This window comes from Ranitomeya variabilis, chromosome 5 (assembly GCF_051348905.1).
Source record: "Ranitomeya variabilis isolate aRanVar5 chromosome 5, aRanVar5.hap1, whole genome shotgun sequence".
In the NCBI taxonomy this organism is placed as follows: Eukaryota; Metazoa; Chordata; class Amphibia; order Anura; family Dendrobatidae; genus Ranitomeya; species Ranitomeya variabilis.
The window spans coordinates 154,642,111-154,662,009 of record NC_135236.1 but is presented as its reverse complement, the minus strand read 5'-3'; the positions used below and the strand labels follow the sequence as shown (position 1 = coordinate 154,662,009).

At 45.7% G+C, this 19,899-nt stretch overlaps 1 protein-coding gene across 7 annotated transcripts in view; it reads right to left on the bottom strand.

Moving 5' to 3' along the window:
- LOC143775376 (A-kinase anchor protein 13-like) overlaps window positions 1-14,852 on the bottom strand; it is a 303,476-nt gene extending 288,624 nt beyond the window's left edge. For all 7 annotated transcript variants that reach the window (XM_077263431.1, XM_077263432.1, XM_077263437.1 and 4 more), the window contains exon 1: window positions 14,628-14,852. The gene's annotated coding sequence lies outside the window, so the exon portion shown is untranslated. The remainder of the gene's footprint in view (window positions 1-14,627) is intronic.
- Window positions 14,853-19,899: the final 5,047 nt, after the last annotated feature.

Below are 19,899 nucleotides of genomic sequence, written 5' to 3'. Positions count from 1 at the left end.
AATACGTGGCACTTAAATACGTGGCACTTAAATACGTGGCACTTAAATACGTGGCACTTAAATACGTGGCACTTAAATACGTGGCACTTAAATACGTGGCACTTAAATACGTGGCACTTAAATACGTGGCACTTAAATACGTGGCACTTAAATACGTGGCACTTAAATACATGGCACTTAAATACGTGGCACGTGGCACTTAAATACGTGGCACTGAAATACGTGGCACTGAAATATGTGGCACTGAAATACGTGGCACTGAAATACGTGGCACTGAAATACGTGGCACTGAAATACGTGGCACTGAAATACGTGGCACTGAAATACGTGGCACTGAAATACGTGATACGTGGCACTGAAATACGTGGCACTGAAATACGTGATACGTGGCACTGAAATACGTGGCACTGAAATACGTGGCACTGAAATACGTGATACGTGGCACTGAAATACGTGGCACTGAAATACGTGATACGTGGCACTTAAATACGTGGCACTGAAATACGTGATACGTGGCACTTAAATACGTGGCACTGAAATACGTGATACGTGGCACTTAAATACGTGGCACTGAAATACGTGATACGTGGCACTTAGGCTATGTTCACATTTGCGTTGTGCGCCGCAGCGTCGGCGCCGCAACACACAACGCAAACAAAAACGCAGCAAAACGCATGCACAACGCTGCGTTTTGCGCCGCATGCGTCCTTTTTTTGATTGATTTTGGACGCAGCAAAAATGCAACTTGCTGCGTCCTCTGCGCCCGGATGCGTGCGCTGCAGTGACGCATGCGGCGCAAAACGCAAGTGCGACGCATGTCCATGCGCCCCCATGTTAAATATAGGGGCGCATGACGCATAGCTGGATAGAGCTGGATCCGCGGGCTGTGATCTGGCCTACGCTCCGCACTCTGCGGAGCGCTGTCATTCAAAACACGTCCACTCATTTTGGTGTTTAGTCCCAAAATGGAGGATGGAAGAAGAAAAGGGTTGGACAAGGAAATGACATCAATTCTTTTTTTTTTTCCCCCACTGCAGTTAAAGCTTTATTTGTGTCAAACACAGACAATCTGCAGAGAAAACTGCATAAAAAACCGCACTGAAAACCGCATCAAAAACCGCATCAAAAACGCACCAAAAACGCACCTGCGTTTTCTGCCAAGAGCTGCGGTTTTTGTCCTGAAAAAAAAAGGATTGAAATCAGGATCGTGTGAACATACCCTAAAGACTACCTTAAAGATCTCATTGAACTCAGTAAACCCCAGTCAACAATCCAAAGTATCAGCTCTTCAGACCTAAAGAACTACCTTGGATGTGTTCTACATTCATGATCTCTCGTTCCAATATCTTGCAATCTCTGATCTTCATAATAATTCTTTAAAAAATGGAACTAAAGGAGAAATCCAGATACTGAACTGTCTGACCCTTCCAGTCACACCAAAAAAGTCAGAAGAGAGATCTTCAGTAAAGTTGAGCGAATATGTTAGGAATCGGTTGCCGAACCTGAATTTGCCATATCCGTGCCATATTCGGTCACTTCTACTGCTATTGACATTCAGCTGTGTTCAACGAATATTGCAAAAATGAAGTGACTTGATATATATTAGCCTGGTATAAAAAGCATAATAAAAAAAGTTGAGGATACATATAAATATACTTAAGGAGTCAACAAGTGAGCACTCAGCATGTCTAATTAGTCAAATGTTTTCTTAAAATTTAACTCATTTCATAAAAACTTTAGACCTCAGGACTATTTGTCAAGCTAAATGTCCGAGAATTCAGTTGTAATTTGCATACTGATCAGGAGCATGGTTGGATATCACGGATAAAGTGCTGTATAACCAGATCTGGGTTCTCCATTCAGTAAGGGTATGTTTCCACGGTCAGGAATTGCTGCGTAGAGCCGCAGCGTCCAGATGTTACAGCATAGTGGAGGGATTTCCTGAAATCCCGTCTCTGCTACGTGTTAAAAGATGCCTGCGACAGACCTGTGTATACGGACATGTGGCGCGTCTTTCCAGAACGCAGCATGTCTGTTTACAATGCAGCGACGCTCCATCGCCGCACTGTAAAATTCCCATAGGCTATCATTAGATGCGGTAAAAGTAAAAGCGCATCTAATGATTAGTCACATGCGTAGTAACTGCGTAAACACAGCTTACAACGCATGTCTACTAATTTAAATAATCTCTTACCTGCCCCGCCACCGCAAGACCGCGTCCACTGCAGTTCTCGCGATAACTTAGCTTACCGCGAGAACTGCCGTGCACGTGACCGGGGGTTATCTCCGGTCACTAGGCTGGTTCTCACAATCAGCTGATTGTGAGAACACTGCAGTGTAGGTGATCTTGGAGAGTTACCTCCGGTGGTCATCTACAGGCTCTGCTATGTCTGGATGTCAGGCATCCAGATGTAGAAGAGCTGGACTCGTCGTGGGACACTCGTTATTAAGGACTACATCGTACACAGTGAGTATACGGTGGGTGGGTTTTTTTGTTTTTGTTTTTTTCAGAAGATCAATGGCTTTGCTTGGATTACCAGTGTAATAAAGATGGCAAAACTGTGTGGTGTTTTATTTCACTAAAATACTTTATTCTGCCTGTGTGTGTGTTTTATTAACCCTTTACCAACTATAGCATTAGTAATGTTAGGTATCTTATTGACCCCTCTCCATTACTAAGTCGGCTTAACCCCTTCCCGACATGCGCCGTACTAGTACAGCTCTGCGGGAACTGAGTTTCCGCAAACTGCAGTACTAGTACGGCGGCACGATCGCGCGGTCTCACAGTGAGCAACGCGGCGATCGCGTGCGGGTGTCAGCTGTATGTGACAGCTGACACCCCGCAGCAATGCCCACGATTGAAAACATTTTTCAATTATTATTTTTTTTTTTTTTTTTTAACAAACCTGACTAGCTGTAGCTGAGTAGATACACTATGTCCACCAAACGTACAAAATTCTGAATTAAACACTTGCTTGGCCTTAAAATGGGCTATCCACTACTCTACCAATCCATTCTCAATCCCCATGTTTCCGCCATGTAAAATAAAAACACCTGTCCTCCCCTCCGATGCTGGTGCAGTTCCAGAGGTGTTGGCACTGGCTCTCCCAGGGAACCTGTCACCCCCCCCCCCCCCCAGTCGTTTCAAACTAAAAGAGCCACCTTGTGCAGCAGTAATGCTGCATTCTGACAAGGTGGCTCTTTTAGTTCTGGGTGCTGTAACTAGAGAAATAATCCGTTTTTTAATTTGTCAGAAATACCTGGTCTTCAGTCAAGGAGGCCGGCGTTTCCCCCCTGCTGCAGATGCCACACAGCCGTCACTCACATCTTCTTGGCGCCGGGCGCCGCCTCCTCCTCACCGCTGTTTTGAAAATAGCCGGCGCCTGCGCTCTTTTTTCCTGCCTGGTGCAGGCGCAGTGAGCGCTGCCGGTCTTTCCTCATATGCAGCCCAGCTGACTGCGCCTGTGCGGCCGCCCTGCCTGTGATTCCCAGCCCCGCAGTGACTTATGATTTACGGTATTCACATTGCGGGGCTGGAATTCACAAGCAGGGCGGTGCACAGGCGCAGTCACCGAGACTGCATATGAGGAAAGACGGGCAGCGCTCACTGCGCCTGCACCAGGCAGGAAAAAAGAGCGCAGGCTCCGGCTATTTTCAAAACAGCGCTGAGGAGGCGGCGCCCGGAAGACATGACTGACGGCTGTGCGGCGTCTGAAGCAGGGGGAAACGCCTGCCTCCTTGGCTGAAGACAAGGTATTTCTGACAAATTAAAAAACGGATTATTTCTCTAGTTACAGCACCAATAACTAAAAGAGCCACCTTGTCAGAATGCAGCATTACTGCTGCATAAGGTGGCCCTTTCAGTTTGAATAGACTGGGGGGTGACAGGTTCCCTTTAAGTCCCTCAGATGTGGCTTCACTGTCCTCTCCTACGAATTAATCACATATACCCTCATGTATGCGAGAGTGGATGTGTGCGACACCGCTGGAACAGAGCCGAAAAGGAGTATAGGCATTATTATTTTACAAGGGTAAAACATAGGGATTGAGAAGGGGTTGTCCGAGTAGTAGACATAACCTCTTTAAATGTCTGTGAAACAAAGTCCCAGCAAGTGATGCACGCTCTAAGCATTGCCTCCTGACGTGGGAGCCTCATAGGTACAGAGGGGAAAATAAGTATTTGATACACTGACAATTTTGCAAGTTTTCCCACCTACAAAGAATAGAGCGGTCTGTAATTTTTATCTTAGGTACACTTCAACTGTGAGAGAAAGAATCTTAAAAAAAAAAGAGAAAATCACATTACGATTAGTGATGAGCGAATATACCGATGCTTGTTACTTGAGATTTCCCGAGCATGCTTGGGTGACCTCCGAGTATTTTTTAGTGCTTGGAGATTTAGTTTTTGTTGACGCAGCTGAATGATTTACATCTGTTAGCCAGCATAAGTACATGTGGGGGTTGCCTGGTTGCAAGGGAATCCCCACATGTAATCATGCTGGCTAAGAGATGTAAATCATTCAGCTGCATCAACAAAAACTAAAATCTCCAAGCACTAACTAAAAAATACTCGGAGGTCACCCAAGCGTGCTCGGGAAATCTCGAGTAACAAGTATATTCGCTCGCCACTAATTACGATTAAATAATTAAATCGCATTTTATTGCATGAAATAAGTATTTGATAAAATAGAAAAACAAAACTTAATATTTGGTACATAAACTTTTATTAGCACTTACAGAGGTAAGATATGTCCTGTAGTTCTTGACCAAGTTTGTACACACTGCAAGAGGGATTTTGGCCCACTCCTCCATACACATTTTCTCCAAATCGGTCAGGTTTCGGGGCTGCTGCTAGGCAACATTGAGTTTCAGCTCCCTCCAAAAATTTTCTATGGTGTTCAGATATGAAGACTGACTAGGTTACTCCAGGACCTTGAAATGCTCCTTATGGAGCCATTCCTTAGTTGCCCTGGCTGTGTGTTTCAGGTCATTGTCATGCTGGAAGACCCAGCAACGACCCAACTTTAGCGCTCTTATTGAGGGATGGAGGTTGTTGGCCAATATATCGCAATACATGACCACATCCATCCTCCCTTTAATACTGTGCAGTCGCCCTGTCACCTTAAAGGGAACCTGTCAGCCCGTTTTTTCAGTATGAGATAAAAATACTGTTAAATAGGGCCTGAGCTGTGCGTTACAATAGTGTATTTTGTGTACCCTGATTCCCCACCTATGCTGCCGAAATACCTTACCAAAGTCGCCGTTTTCGCCTGTCAATCAGGCTAGTCTGGTCAAATGGGGGTGGTGACATCGCTGTTTCTTCCCCCAGATCTTGCTTATCTTTCCGTTGGTGGCGTAGTGGTTTGCGCATGCCCAACTGCCGAATCCACTGCGCAGGTGAAGAAAAAGAGCGCGATCTGCGCTATTCCCCTGGTTATCGTGGGGGCGGCCATTTTCCTGAAGCCGAGTTCGCATCTGCGGATTTACTTGCGTTCAATAGAAGGAGGCGCTTTGAACGCAGCAAACATATGCTGCGTCCAAAGTGCTGCTAGTTCCGTGGGCACCAGGCCTAACAGGTCTGTGACAGCCAGAATTCTTGCTGGTTGGTAGGTGATGAAATACCGTATATACTCGAGTATAAGCCGAGATTTTCAGCCCAAAAAAATGGGCTGAAAGTGCCCCTCTCGGCTTATACTCAAGTCATCGTCGGCGGGTGGGTCGGCCGGTGAGGGGGAGCGACGCCTGTCAAATACTCACCTACTCCCGGGCGCTCCTGACGCGGTCCCCGCATGTCCCACAGTGTTCGGTGCGGCAGCTTCAAGTTCTTCCCCTCTTCAGCAGTCACGTGGTACCGCTCATTAAAGTTATGAATATGGACTCCACGCCCATAGGGGTGGAGCCGCATATTCATTACTGTAATGAGCGGTACTATGTGACCGCTTACTACAGGAAGAAGCTGCCGTGCCGTACACCGTGGGACATGCAGGTACTGCGTCAGGAGCGCCGGGAGTAGGTGAGTATATTTACCTTCCCTCTTTCCACCGAAGCTCCGTCTTCCTGTCCTCTTGCTGTGACTGTTCAGGTCAGAGGGCGCGATGACGTATTAGTGTGCGAGCCGCCCTTTGCCCTGAACAGTCACTGCGGAGAGACGGGACGCTGAGGAGCAGCGGGCAGCGACGAGAGGTGAGTATGTCTTTTTTTTTTTTTAGTGCGGCAGGAGCAGCAACATTACATGTGGCACAATGCTATATGGAGCGTCTATGGGGCCATAACTGCATGGAGCATTATATGGGGCATCTATGGGGCCATAACTGCATGGAGCATTATATGGAGCATCTATGAGGCCATAAAGAACTGCATGGAGCATTATATGGGGCATCTATGGGGCCATAAAGAACTGCATGGAGCATTATATGGGGCATCTATGGGGCCATAAAGAACTGCATGGAGCATTATATGGGACATCTATGGGGCCATAAAGAACTGCATGGAGCATTATATGGGGCATCTATGGGGCCATAACTGCATGGAGCATTAGAGCATCTATGGGGCCATAACTGCATGGAGCATTATATGGGGCATCTATGGGGCCATAACTGCATGGAGCATTATATGGGGCATCTATGGGGCCATAACTGCATGGAGCATTATATGGGGCATCTTATGGGGCCATAATGAACTGCATGGAGCATTATATGGGGCATCTATGGGGCCATAAAGAACTGCTTGGAGCATTATATGGAGCATCTATGGGGCCATAATGAACTGCATGGAGCATTATATGGGGCATGTTATGGGGCCATAATGAACTGCATGGAACATTATACGGGGCATATTTGTATATGGAGCATCTTATGGGGCCATAATGAACTGTATGGAGCATTATATGGGGCTCCTGATTCAATATAGATATTCAAAAACACAACCTACTGACGTCTCAATTAATTTTACTTTTATTGGTATCTATTTTTACTTTTGACATTTACCGGTAGCTGCTGCATTTTCCACCCTAGGCTTATACTCGAGTCAATAAGTTTTCCCAGTTTTTTGTTGCAAAATTAGGGGGGGTCGGCTTATACTCGAGTATATACGGTACTTATTTCATGCAATAATAATAAAAATTACAGACCTCTCCATTCTTTGTAGGTGGAAAAACTTTCTAAATCGTCAGTGTCTCACATACTTACCAATATAGTCCCCACTCTAAAGAGGCAGCTGAGTTCGGACAGGAGAACCGGAGTCGCAGTCTCTCTCATAAGCAAATTTTTCATTACTCAGTCCATATTTTTTGTGGTGTGTAATATGGAGGCAATTTGAATCTATGGGGCTACTCAAAACAGGCGCTATAAAGAATGCGCATGTGCTATGTATATCAATCTGTTATTCCATAGGAAAATGTCCAGTAACGAGTTGTTCAAAATGCACGTCGTGTATAGTGTCCATATGCCTTCCATATTGTATCTGTATGGGTCCTGTCTAAAGCTGGTCATATACATGAGATAGTTGTCGGCCACACACCATGGACTCTGGGCCGAGCATTAAGGTATTTTCAATGAGAGAGCCACTGAAAGCCATCTCTGGCAGTGGCATTTCTCCCCTGAAAACACAAGAAAGTCCAACTGAAGATGTCAGGAGAGAGTAGGCAGGCCTCCACACATCACGTCAACTTTCATCCTATGCGTATGGGAGCCTTTATTTCCTAGAAGATCAGTATTACAAGACCAGTAAGGCCAGTCACCTTGAATTTGTCAGTTTGTTGATTTTGCCAGGAAGCATATAAATCAAGCATTCCCATAGGCCCCGTTCACCTTTCATAGTCCACAACAAGTGCCATTTTCGCCTCCTTGCTGGTATACCATTATCGCTGCTGTTCTGTAGCATTTTTGCACTTATTAGGTTACTAGCGATTTTTGTATTGGATTTTCTAGTGCTTTTTTGTGCAATTTGTCTTTTTGGTAGGCCAGTTTTCAATTAAGGCTACTTTCACACTAGCGTCGTGCACTGCACGTCGCTATGCGAGGTTGCGGCGCACCGACGCTAGCGGTGAATGCGCCGCACAACGGGGGCAGCGGATGCAGTTTTCCAACGCATCCGCTGCCCCATTGTGATGTGCGGAGAGGCGGGGGCGGAGTTACGGCCGCGCATGCGCAGTCGGAAATGCTGCAGACGATGCACCAAAAAACGTTACAAGCAACGTTTTTTGGTGGCGACTGACCGACGCAACACGACGCAACCGTCGCACGACGGTTGCGACGTGTCGCACTGCGTCGCTAATAAAAGTCTATGGAGAAAAAAACGCATCCTGCAAGCACTTTTGCAGGATGCGTTTTTTCTGCAAAACGACGCATAGCGACGTGCAGTGCACGACGCTAGTGTGAAAGTAGCCTTAGCTGCTTTGTTTTTGACACTTACTTGTATCTGGCTTTCATAAAACTTTGATACAATCATGTGTAGATTACCTGTGCTTTTATTGCTTTTCTGTAGCAGAAACAATTTAAAAAGCATATGCATTTTTTACCTATGGATTTTAAGCATCTAATGCAATTCTATGGGTAAAATCTAAAAAAAAAAAACTCAATGCACCTGCCAGGTTCAGTAGTACAATGAAGTATGCGCTGTACATTTGGGAAAGTTATGAAATGTCCTATAAATGTCTGTTCTGTTCCTGATCTAAGGATCTTGGCTTTTAGTTGAGATGAATCTGTGCTGCACTGTATGTACAAGCTCAGTAGGGAGGCAATGCTGTGGAGTCGGGAGTCAGGGAAATTGAGGAGTCAGATTCGGAGGTTTGGCTTACCGACTTCCACAACCCTGGTACCCGGCAAGAGAAATTAGAATGTTGTGGAATTCAAACAAGCGTTTAAGGTCAGTTTACGCAGCACGAAAAAATAAAAAAATAAAAACTCAGTGGGCATGAGATTTCTATAATTCCCTTTCACTTCGCTGGAACTGTAGAGGCAGCATCAGTAATTCAGAGGAACTTAACCCATAGTCCCCATATATATGTGAACACACAGCCACCATGCAGAGTTGCTGCCGTCTGTGACCTCACCGGCCCGGTTAGTAGTGACATTGCAGAACAGTGTGACTATTATTATACCGCTATTATCCCATTTAATACGGAGGATCAAACTCACATAATTCAAAAGGTGCGTGGAGTCATTATGAAATCGTGGGTGTTACAAAGCCCAGCCTTTACAGGTTTAACTATTTCAGTGGCAGGGGGAAAGAACAAGGCGGAAAAGTTGAGAAACTGCCAAAAGTCAACAAGGCTGATCTTTAACAATCCAGCTTCACTTCAGAGACCCTGGGAAAGCTGAACCAATGCAGGGTAGATTAATTATTCTCTACAGTTTAAAGGTCATTGGTTTCATGACCAATGCTAAGTGCATTCTGCCCACGGGATCTAAAAACAGGGCCTCAAACAAAAGTGACTGATGCGACAATGACAACCAACTACTAAGCTGGATTAACTCTACATAGGAGACGTGCGATATCAAGAAATTGACGGTGACGATCGGTATACAAACAGGCTGCTTACATGAAAACGCTAGGATACTGCTCCAAGTACCTATAAAACTAGATACTATATGTACTGTCATTTTCAAAAGCTAGGAGATAACTTTGGGATTGGTGGTGGTCTGACAGCTAACACCCAGAAATGCCTAGTCTGTGACAGCACGTGTACCCGCAACTCCATTCTGAGCCCCGGCCTCAAATAGGCAATAATTTTTAATGTTGGGTATAAACCCTTTAAGGATTATATGACCATGTTACGGCCACATGTTCTTTTCCGTATTAAGGCTGAAAATGTTCAGCTTTTAAGACAATATTAGTTAAGGTTACTTCAGTTCATACAGATGGAAAATATAGCTGCAATAAGTTGAAATTTCTCTAATGGGTCCAATTCATCAGCTTGTGTCGGAAATCTGGAATAAAACACTCTGAAATGGTGCAAAATGTTGTAGTTGTGAAAAATGCTAAGACTTTGAAAGTTTTATGAAAGTTCCGCCAACTTTCTGTAGAGCGGGAACAGCTTAGCGCAGAGGTGGTGTGGCCCGGGTTTATAAGAAAACTTCATCATAGCTCAAGCTAAAAAAAAAATTGGCATTAATATTTCTTAGGCTGGGGTCACACTTGCATGTGCAATGCGAGAAACTCAAGTGAGTCTCTCGTATCAATACCCGGCACTGCCGCCGACACTCAGGACCGGAGTGTGTGGCTGCATGTACTTCTATGCAGCTGAACGCTCCGGTCCTGAACCACCACCGGCAGTGCCGGGTATTGATGCGCGAGTTTCTCGTATTGTACACGCAAGTGTGACCCCGGCATTATGCTTTCACACAGCATCTGAAAGATGCACCAAACGAGATGAACACATCTTAATGAACCTGGCACATCTTACTCTTACATAGATGAACGGGCCCAATAGCACTTGATTTAACTAATTCTCCATGCACTTACCTCATGATAGCAAGACAACAGGGAAGAATACTCTGGGGGGCTGAGATCAAGGCAATCAGTTTTATGTGAAAATAAACTGAGAGGGCCCGGGGGTTCACGCTGAATGTCATTATTGTAACTGTCAGAAAATGGGAATGTGACTTTTATCTCATGCTGTGGGCAACTGATTTATGAAGCTGGCACAATCTGGAGAAGTGGTAAACCAAGAACAATATATGCCAGCTACATGCACCATCTTGGGGAAAATCCACATACTGCTGGACTACTTGGTGGTACAATACTAGTAAGTGTGCCTTCCATCACTAGTGACCAAACCTGGTATGCAGAAGCCTACAAACGTGGAATTGTCGGCCCCTAGTAGAGACAAGAAAAAAAGAAAAAAGAATCCGTGCACAAAAGCCGCATATCCCAAACAATAAAAAAAGGCAAATATCCGTAATTATTCCATGCTAAATTTATTTGTGGACAAAAGCACACAATAAGAACACTTTTAAAAATCAAAGCACATCACATAAGGTCCAAAATAGCACATCAATAGAATGATACAATCAGTAAGGTCTGTGCAAATACATGACCCTACAGGTTTACCAGCAAAACATACATTTAAACATATGCGACCTCATAATGGGCGTCCCCAAAGAGGTAAAACTCAACCCTAAATAGGGCCACAAGTAAAGAAAAAATGAACCCAAACAACCCCTCCTGATAAATGAGGAATCGATTCCCTACAATAGTATGTATTTGTTCCCCTACTAGAGACAGACACAAAAGACGGTTATTTCAATGACAACACAGAAAACTAGAGCATGAAAAGCAAGAAGCACATCCTGCGTAGTGACAGCCTCCTCCTCCGACACCAGCGACAATGGGAACAGCAGCCTGTAGCTGGAGTCCAAGTCTTATAAAGATGCCCCAATTAACAGGTCACATTCAGCGACATTACGATACGATATCTCGGTCAAAGATCTTTAAAGGAACTGCCTGAGGACTAGTGGGTGAGAATCTACTGCACAGAAATACTGGGAAGAGTTGCTACAAATCCCCTGCAGCCATGTTTTAGCCTCTGCTTACATGTACATTTTTCATTTTCATGGCTCGTTTAGTGAGCATAAAATTGGAAGCAAAACGTTCAGGTACAGGACATTCATTTCCATATGGTTTACGTTTACCAAAAAGTCTTCAGTTTGCATCTGTTCTGCTATCTTTTTTCAAGACAGAAAAAGAAGCTGATTTTTTTGGCCCATTGAAAATATTTTTTTCATATTAAGGTGTACTTAAAACGGATCATATGCTATATGGATGACATCTATGTATGAGTACAAAAACAAACTTCGGTTTCTATTTGCATCCAATTTTTTTTAATGGATATGTTACAAGCAGACATGCAAGCATATCCAACCCTAACGCCAGCACAACTCGACACGGCTTTACAACCAGCTTTTCCAGAATCCTGAACACAAATCTGTTAACTTTTTCAGCAATGTCAAATTTGGGAACTAGACACATTCAAGATCAACACCATTATTATGCCAATACTTTCCTTATAAAAATAAAAAGCACTGACCAAGAGATTGGATCTGGGGTCACTATACTTTGAATAGGTAAAATTATCATATCGAGATGGGAAATGAACAGTGATGCCCACAGTAACCTTCTCCCTAGTAAGCTGACCGCTCAGTCTGCCAACCCCATGTATGCCATGCCCATTAGTAAGCGCCAGTGTGACCCCAGTGACAGCTGTGATTGAGAACAATATGAGGCCGAATGCTATTTCCTCTCATTTTACACTCCTTCCCCAGCCTAGACCTGGCGGATAAACACATGACCAGGGCTCTGTGGTTTGGGGGCCGAGTTGGCACAGTGCCAGGCAGCCTGCTTCTGCAGAATTTCTCCGGTCATACTCAGGGTTCAAGAATGACTACTATGTGGAGTGTGAGGCTGAACAACGTACGATGTCTATGTAGGAATATCCTGCAATAAAGGATCCACAGATCACAGTACAAGTACAAAGGGAAAACTGAACATTTCGGGAGTTTTCCTCCATGTGATAACCTGCAGTATTAAGTGTAGTTTGTGTAAGAAGGCGCAGGAAAAAGGGATCTCAGGAGTGACATGGAAGGCTATAGGGAGAGATAGGAGGGATCGCCGGAGTGACATGGAGGACTGTAACGAGGGATTGCCGAAATGACAGTGTGTGCTATAGCGAGGGATCACCGGAGTGACACGGAGGACCGTAACGAGGGATCACCGGAATGACAGTGTGTGCTATAGTGAGGGATCACCGGAGTGACACGGAGGACTGTAACGAGGGATTGCCGGAATGACAGTGTGTGCTATAGCGAGGGATCGCCGGAGTGACACGGAGGACTGTAACGAAGGATCACCGGAATGACAGTGTGTGCTATAGCGAGGGATCACCGGAGTGACACGGAGGACTGTAACGAGGGATCGCCGGAATGACAGTGTGTGCTATAGCGAGGGATCACCGGAGTGACATGGAGGACTGTAACGAGTGATCGCCGGAATGACACGGTGTGCTATAGCGAAGGATCACCGGAGAGACATGGAGGACTGTAACGAGGGATTGCCGGAATGACACGGTGTGCTATAGCGAGGGGTAGCCGGAGTGACATGGAGGACTGTAACGAGGGATTGCCGGAATGACAGTGTGTGCTATAGCGAGGGATCACCGGAGTGACACAGAGGACTGTAACGAGGGATCGCCGGAGTGACATGGAGGACTGTAACGAGGGATCGCCGGAATGACAGTGTGTGCTAATAGCGAGGGATCGCCGGAGTGACATGGAGGACTGTAACGAGGGATTGCCGGAATGACAGTGTGTGCTATAGCGAGGGATCACCGGAGTGACACGAAGGACTGTAACGAGGGATTGCCGGAATCACACGGTGGGCTATAGCGAGGGATCACCGGAGTGACACGGAGGACTGTAACAAGGGATCGCCGGAATGACAGTGTGTGCTATAGCGAGGGATCACCGGAGTGACACGGTGCGCTATAGCAAGGGATCGCCGGAGTGACACGGAGGACCGTAACAAGGGATCGCCGGAGTGACACGGAGGACCGTAACAAGGGATCGCCGGAGTGACACGGTGTGCTATAGCAAGGGATCGCCGGAGTGACACGGAGGAACGTAACGAGGGATCGCCGGAGTGACAGTGTGTGCTATAGCAAGGGATCGCCGGAGTGACACGGAGGACTGTAAAGAGGGATTGCCGGAATGAGACGGTATGCTATAGCGAGGGATCACCGGAGTGACACGGAGGACCGTAACAAGGGATCGCCGGAGTGACACGGAGGACCGTAACAAGGGATCGCCGGAGTGACACGGTGTGCTATAGCAAGGGATCGCCGGAGTGACACGGAGGAACGTAACGAGGGATCGCCGGAGTGACAGTGTGTGCTATAGCAAGGGATCGCCGGAGTGACACGGAGGACTGTAAAGAGGGATCGCCGGAATGAGACGGTATGCTATAGCGAGGGAGCACAGCGGTGATCCAGGGTGACACGGAGAACTATAACAAGGAATCACAGAGGACTATACTGTGGGATTACCATTTATGCAACTCTCGTAAAAAAAAAATACTGAAGTTTCCAATAAAGTTGCCCCATGACTGCCGGGCACTGGGGTGACAGCCTGCACGGTAGCTGGCATTATTACTGGCAGGCACAGCAGAGATGGTCCAGGTAACCGTGAGCCCCCCATGTATAGGGCGAGCCCCCCATGTATAGGGCGAGCCCCCCATGTATAGGGCGAGCCCCCCATGTATAGGGCGAGCCCCCCATGTATAGGGCGAGCCCCCCATGTATAGGGCGAGCCCCCCATGTATAGGGCGAGCCCCCCATGTATAGGGCGAGCCCCCCATGTATAGGGCGAGCCCCCCATGTATAGGGCGAGCCCCCCATGTATAGGGCGAGCCCCCCATGTATAGGGCGAGCCCCCCATGTATAGGGCGAGCCCCCCATGTATAGGGCGAGCCCCCCATGTATAGGGTGAGCCCCCCATGTATAGGGCGAGCCCCCCATGTATAGGGCGAGCCCCCCATGTATAGGGTGAGCCCCCCCCATTTATAGGGTGACGAGCTGACCGCCTCCACCATGAGCAGCAGACGCTACAGACCACCATCCCCCACCGTCCGCTTACCTCCAGCTTATCCAGCAACAAGTGTGACCAGGGAGCCTGGCATTCCCGGAGGGCTCCTCACAGCTCACGGAGGCACATGCTGCACAGTCCCCGCTCGCTGGCGGCCGGTGGGAGCTCCGGTATCCGCGGAGAGGCAGCACACAATGGACACTGCACCACTTGCTGCACTGTATCACTTTCCGCTCCCACCGCTGTCCCGGACAGCACAGCGCCCCCACTGCGCATGTGCGGCTACTACAAGCCTCCCTGACCCTGCCGTTCTCCGCGCGGTGATTGGCCGCCGGCCCTGTCAGTCATGTTGGCAGCAGATTAACTTCTCAGGAAGTTTGGCAGAGTTTCTAATTTTTGTCGGTTTAATTAAGAAGTCGTGTATAGATGTAATAGTACATGAGAGCGTGAAGAGAGGAGCAGCGCAGGGAGGAGACGTGCTGAGGGTGATGCCCCGGTGCTCAGCAGCCGCCGAGAGCTCGGTGCAGCATCCCTGGCCGCTGTACAGATGCTCGGTCAGGACGGTTGGGCCTGTATAACAATGTTGGGCTGCTGTAATCTAGTAGATCAGGCCCTCGGTTGTAAGAGAGATAGAGGTGGCATCTGCTCCGTCATTAAAACCTGAAGAATATTTTATTAAGTGTGAAATGTGAATATTATGGAAGTCAAGAATGAAAAAAACCACTGAGATGGGAAAAGGAAGACAAGAAACCAAAAAGTGGTTAAGAAACGCACCGTTCTACATGCGTTTGCAGGGTCTGTGGGTATTTTCCCAATGCGTCCATTTGTGGGGTCAGGCTCTGGACTTGGAGGAGCGGGCCGCCCCACAATCTCCATCCGGGGTCATCCCTAAAGGTGTTTGTTGAGGTCTGTGCAACCGGTCACGTCCTTCCTCACCAATCCCACCCAACATGCCTTTATGGACCTTGCATGGGGCCCTGGACAAAGCCATGGAGAACAGAAGAAGGGCCTTCCCCACCAAGCTGGAAACACAGCTGTCCAGAATATTCCCCATAGCATTCTCCTTCCTCCACCAAACTATACAGTGCACCTTTGGCAATGGAACCAAATGAAAAACTTAAATTCAATGATTAAGACGAGTATCCCACAACTTCTGACCATACGGTGTGAGAATCAGCAGCACTGTGCAGAACATATCATTGGTACTTGATTCATCACATTGACTCTCCGGCCAGACCGGGTGAAGACCCCAAGCTTGCTGCACTCACTCTCTCCACTAAACCAGTGCTGACCATTGCTCTCATGTCCCGAGTTCAGAGCTATCAAAGCTAAAATTCCAAAAGAAGGTGAATAAAAGTTCTGAAATATTATACAGTTATATCAAAAAGTTTGGGCACCCCTATTAATCTTAAGCTTAATGTTTTATAAAAATTGTTTTTTTTTGCAACAGCTATTTCAGTTTCATATATCTAATAACTGTTGGACACAGTAATGTTTCTGCCTTGAAATGAGGTTTATTGTACTAACAGAAAATGTGCAATCTGCATTCAAACAAAATTTGACAGGTGCATAAGTATGGGCACCCTTATCATTTTCTTGTTTTAAATACTCCTACCTACTTTTTACTGACTTACTAAAGCACTTTTTTTGGTTTTGTAACCTCATTGAGCTTTGAACTTCATAGCCAGGTGTATGCAATCATGAGAAAAGCTACTTAAAGTGGCCACTTGCAAGTTGTTCTCCTGTAGAATCTCCTCTGAAGAGTGGCATCATGGGCTCCTCAAAACAACTGTCAAATGATCTGAAAACAAAGATTATTCAACATAGTTGTTCAGGGGAAGGATACAAAAAGCTGTCTCAGATTTAACCTGTCAATTTCCACTGTGAGGAACATAGTAAGGAAATGGAAGAACACAGGTACAGTTCTTGTTAAGGCCGCCGAGAAAAGTGGCAGGCCAAGAAAAACATCAGAAAGGCAGAGAAGAAGAATGGTGAGATCAGTCAAGGACAATCCTCAGACCACCTCCAGAGAGCTGCAGCATCAACTTGCTGCAGATGGTGTCATTGTGCATCGGTCAACTATACAACGCACTTTGCACAAGGAGAAGCTGTATGGGAGAGTGATGCGAAAGAAGCCGTTTCTGCAAGCACGCCACAAACCGAGTCTGCTGAGGTATGCAAAAGCACATTTGGAGAAGCCAATTTCTTTTTGGAAGAAGGTCCTGTGGACTGATGAAACCAAGATTGTGCTGTTTGGTCATACAAAAAGGCGTTATGCATGGCGGCAAAAAAAACACAGCATTCCAAGAAAAACACTTGCTACCCACAGTAAAATTTGGTGTAGGTTCCATCATGCTTTGGGGCTGTGTGGCCATTGCCGGCACCGGGAATCTTGTTAAAGTTGAGGGACGCATGGATTCCTCTCAGTATCAGCAGATTCTTGACAATAATGTTCATGAATCAGTGACAAAGTTGAAGTTACGCAGGGGATGGATCTTTCAGCAAGACAATGATCCAAAACACCGCTCCAAATCTACTCAGGCATTCATGCAGAGGAACAATTACACTGTTCTGGAATGGCCATCCCAGTCCCCAGACCTGAATATCATTGAACATCTGTGGGATCATTTGAAGAGGGCTGTCCATGCTCGGCGACCATCAAACTTAACTGAACTGGAATTGTTTTGTAAAGAGGAATGGTCAAAAATACCTTCATCCAGGATCCATGAACTCATTAAAAGCTACAGGAAGCGACTAGAGGCTGTTATTTTTGCAAAAGGAGGATCTACTAAATATTAATGTCACTTTTCTGGTGAGGTGCCCATACTTATGCACCTGTCAAATTTTGTTTGAATGCAGATTGCACATTTTCTGTTAGTACAACAAACCTCATTTCAAGGCAGAAACATTACTGTGTCCAACAGTTATTAGATATATGAAACTGAAATAGCTGTTGCAAAAAAAACAATTTTTATAAAACATTAAGCTCAAGATTAATAGGGGTGCCCAAACTTTTTCATATAACTGTATCAGGGAGGTAAAAATCCTACATGACCCCATCTATGGCGGCCTGATTAATCAAATGTATCCAGCTGCATATTGCAGCATATTCAATGTTTTTTTACTCCTGCTTACAAGAGCTAACAATCTAATATAACAAAATAAATCCTGCTTCAACGAGCTCGTAGTCTAATAGAAATAGATGTCCTGCTTCTGAAGCCAGGATGGAGAGGGGCTTCCGTATTTCCCCTGAGAGCACAATAGTTGGAGAAAGAGTGATGGGGAATGTTGGACTTCATAATACCCAAGCCTTTGTTCCCTCAAGAGATTAGCAGGTATCAGAAGTCATTGATGCCCCCATTCAAACAAGCATGAACTATCTGCAAAACTGGAGCATGACATGAGGCAGGACAGGACTAGCAAATGATCTGGATCCCACAGTAAGGGCGCAGACAAAGCCGTATTATTCGCACCGAGATCGAGCTGCAATGCATGGACTGGCCGGCGGCTATCCCCACCCAAGCGGACAGCTTCATATACTTCTGTGCAGCTGTCACTCTCGGGTTGGGAGAGCGGCCGGTCTGAGTTCTGTAGTCTAATCTCCATCCAGGTTATACGTCTGTGTGACTGCTCCCTAATCGGCCAAGTTGGATGGCCATCTCTCCAAGTGCACTGTACTTCTCACCTTCCACTTTTTGTCTGACTTGGGGATAGCAGTAGAGTAACCCCTGTGATTGTTAGACAGGGGGTCATGCCCTTGCCGGAAGCGCTTTATCGTTATTGTCACATGATGGTGGAAAAATGGACATTGTATCCAAAAACTGAAATACACCACATGGCCAGGTTTACACGAGTGTGTACAAATCGGGAGAGTTTTGTCCAGAAGACTCATTTGTCATCCATATGAAATCCGTTTTTTACAGCAGCAGCTAATAATCATTCACAAGACCATTTACAGTTTCTTGTATTACAGAATTGCAATGTAGCCATAAAAAAAATGAATGCTATACTGTGGATTTGATTTTTTTGTTTCCACCCATAGACTTTAATGGGTGAGTCTCATCCAAAGTTAGTTCATGCAGCGTTTTTTTTTTCACACGCATATTCGGTCAGTGAAAAAAACACTCCTCTGCGCTGCTACAGTGAATATAAATGGTCCGAGTGTGGTCCATGTGCTGTATGGTTTTTCACTGAAAATACGGTCGTGTGACTTGGCCTATTACTGAGTTACGTTACTTCTATCTGCTGATTAGTGGATGACCTGCTGTATGATCAGGGGCTGTGCCTGAGGAATGATGGAAGTCAGTGGCTGACATGTTACAGGTATGACCCATCATGATCAACAATCAATCCTTTAGTCGTTTACAGTTAATCCTTTATTTTTTACCGTAGTGCAGAAATAATAGTAATGATTGCTTAGAGGCAAGCGATTACTGGCCTATAGTCTACTGCAGCGATATTTAAATTTCACAGAGAAAAGTAAAAAAATTGGGAATATATTGAAATAAACAATTCACCAAGGGAAAACCCAACTTTAAAAAATATTAAAATACAACTTTTATTTACTTCATTAAAAGGTGAGATAAACACCACCACCAAAGTATCATATAGACACAAAATTCTGACATTCTCATCTATCTAGGTGTCTTTTTCCTTCTCCCCTGATCTATCAGGGTCGACAGGGCCAGAAGAGTGAGTCGACAACGAGCGGGGTCGCCAGTGCGCCGTATCTAGGGTGCCAACCTCCTCTGCTAGGTAGGGTAAATTCAGTATATCATAGGGACAGGCACCTCCCTAGGTATTTTCTATAAGTGTCTATATGATACTTTGGTGGTGGTATGTGGTTATGAGTATAAGCCGAAACCCCTAATTCTGCCACAGAAAACTGCGAAAACTTATTGACTTGAGTATAAGCCTAGGGTGGGAACTGCAGCAGCTACTGGTAAATTTCAAAAATAAAAATAGATACCAGTAAAAGTAAAATTAATTGAGACATCAGTAGGTTAAGTGTTTTTGAATATCCATATTGAATCTGGAGCCTCATATAATGCTCCATAAAGTTCATGTTGGGCCCCATAAGATGCTCCATATTAAAATATGCCACATATAATGCTGCATAAAAGATTAATTATGGCCCCATAAGATGCTCTATAGAATATTATGCCCCATATAATTCTGCACAAAGGTTGATGGCCCCATAAGATGCTCCATAGAATATTATGCCCCATATAATGCTGCACAAAGGTTGATGGCCCATAAGATGCTCCATAGAATATTATGCCCCATATAATGCTGCACAAAGGTTGATGGCCCCATAGGATGC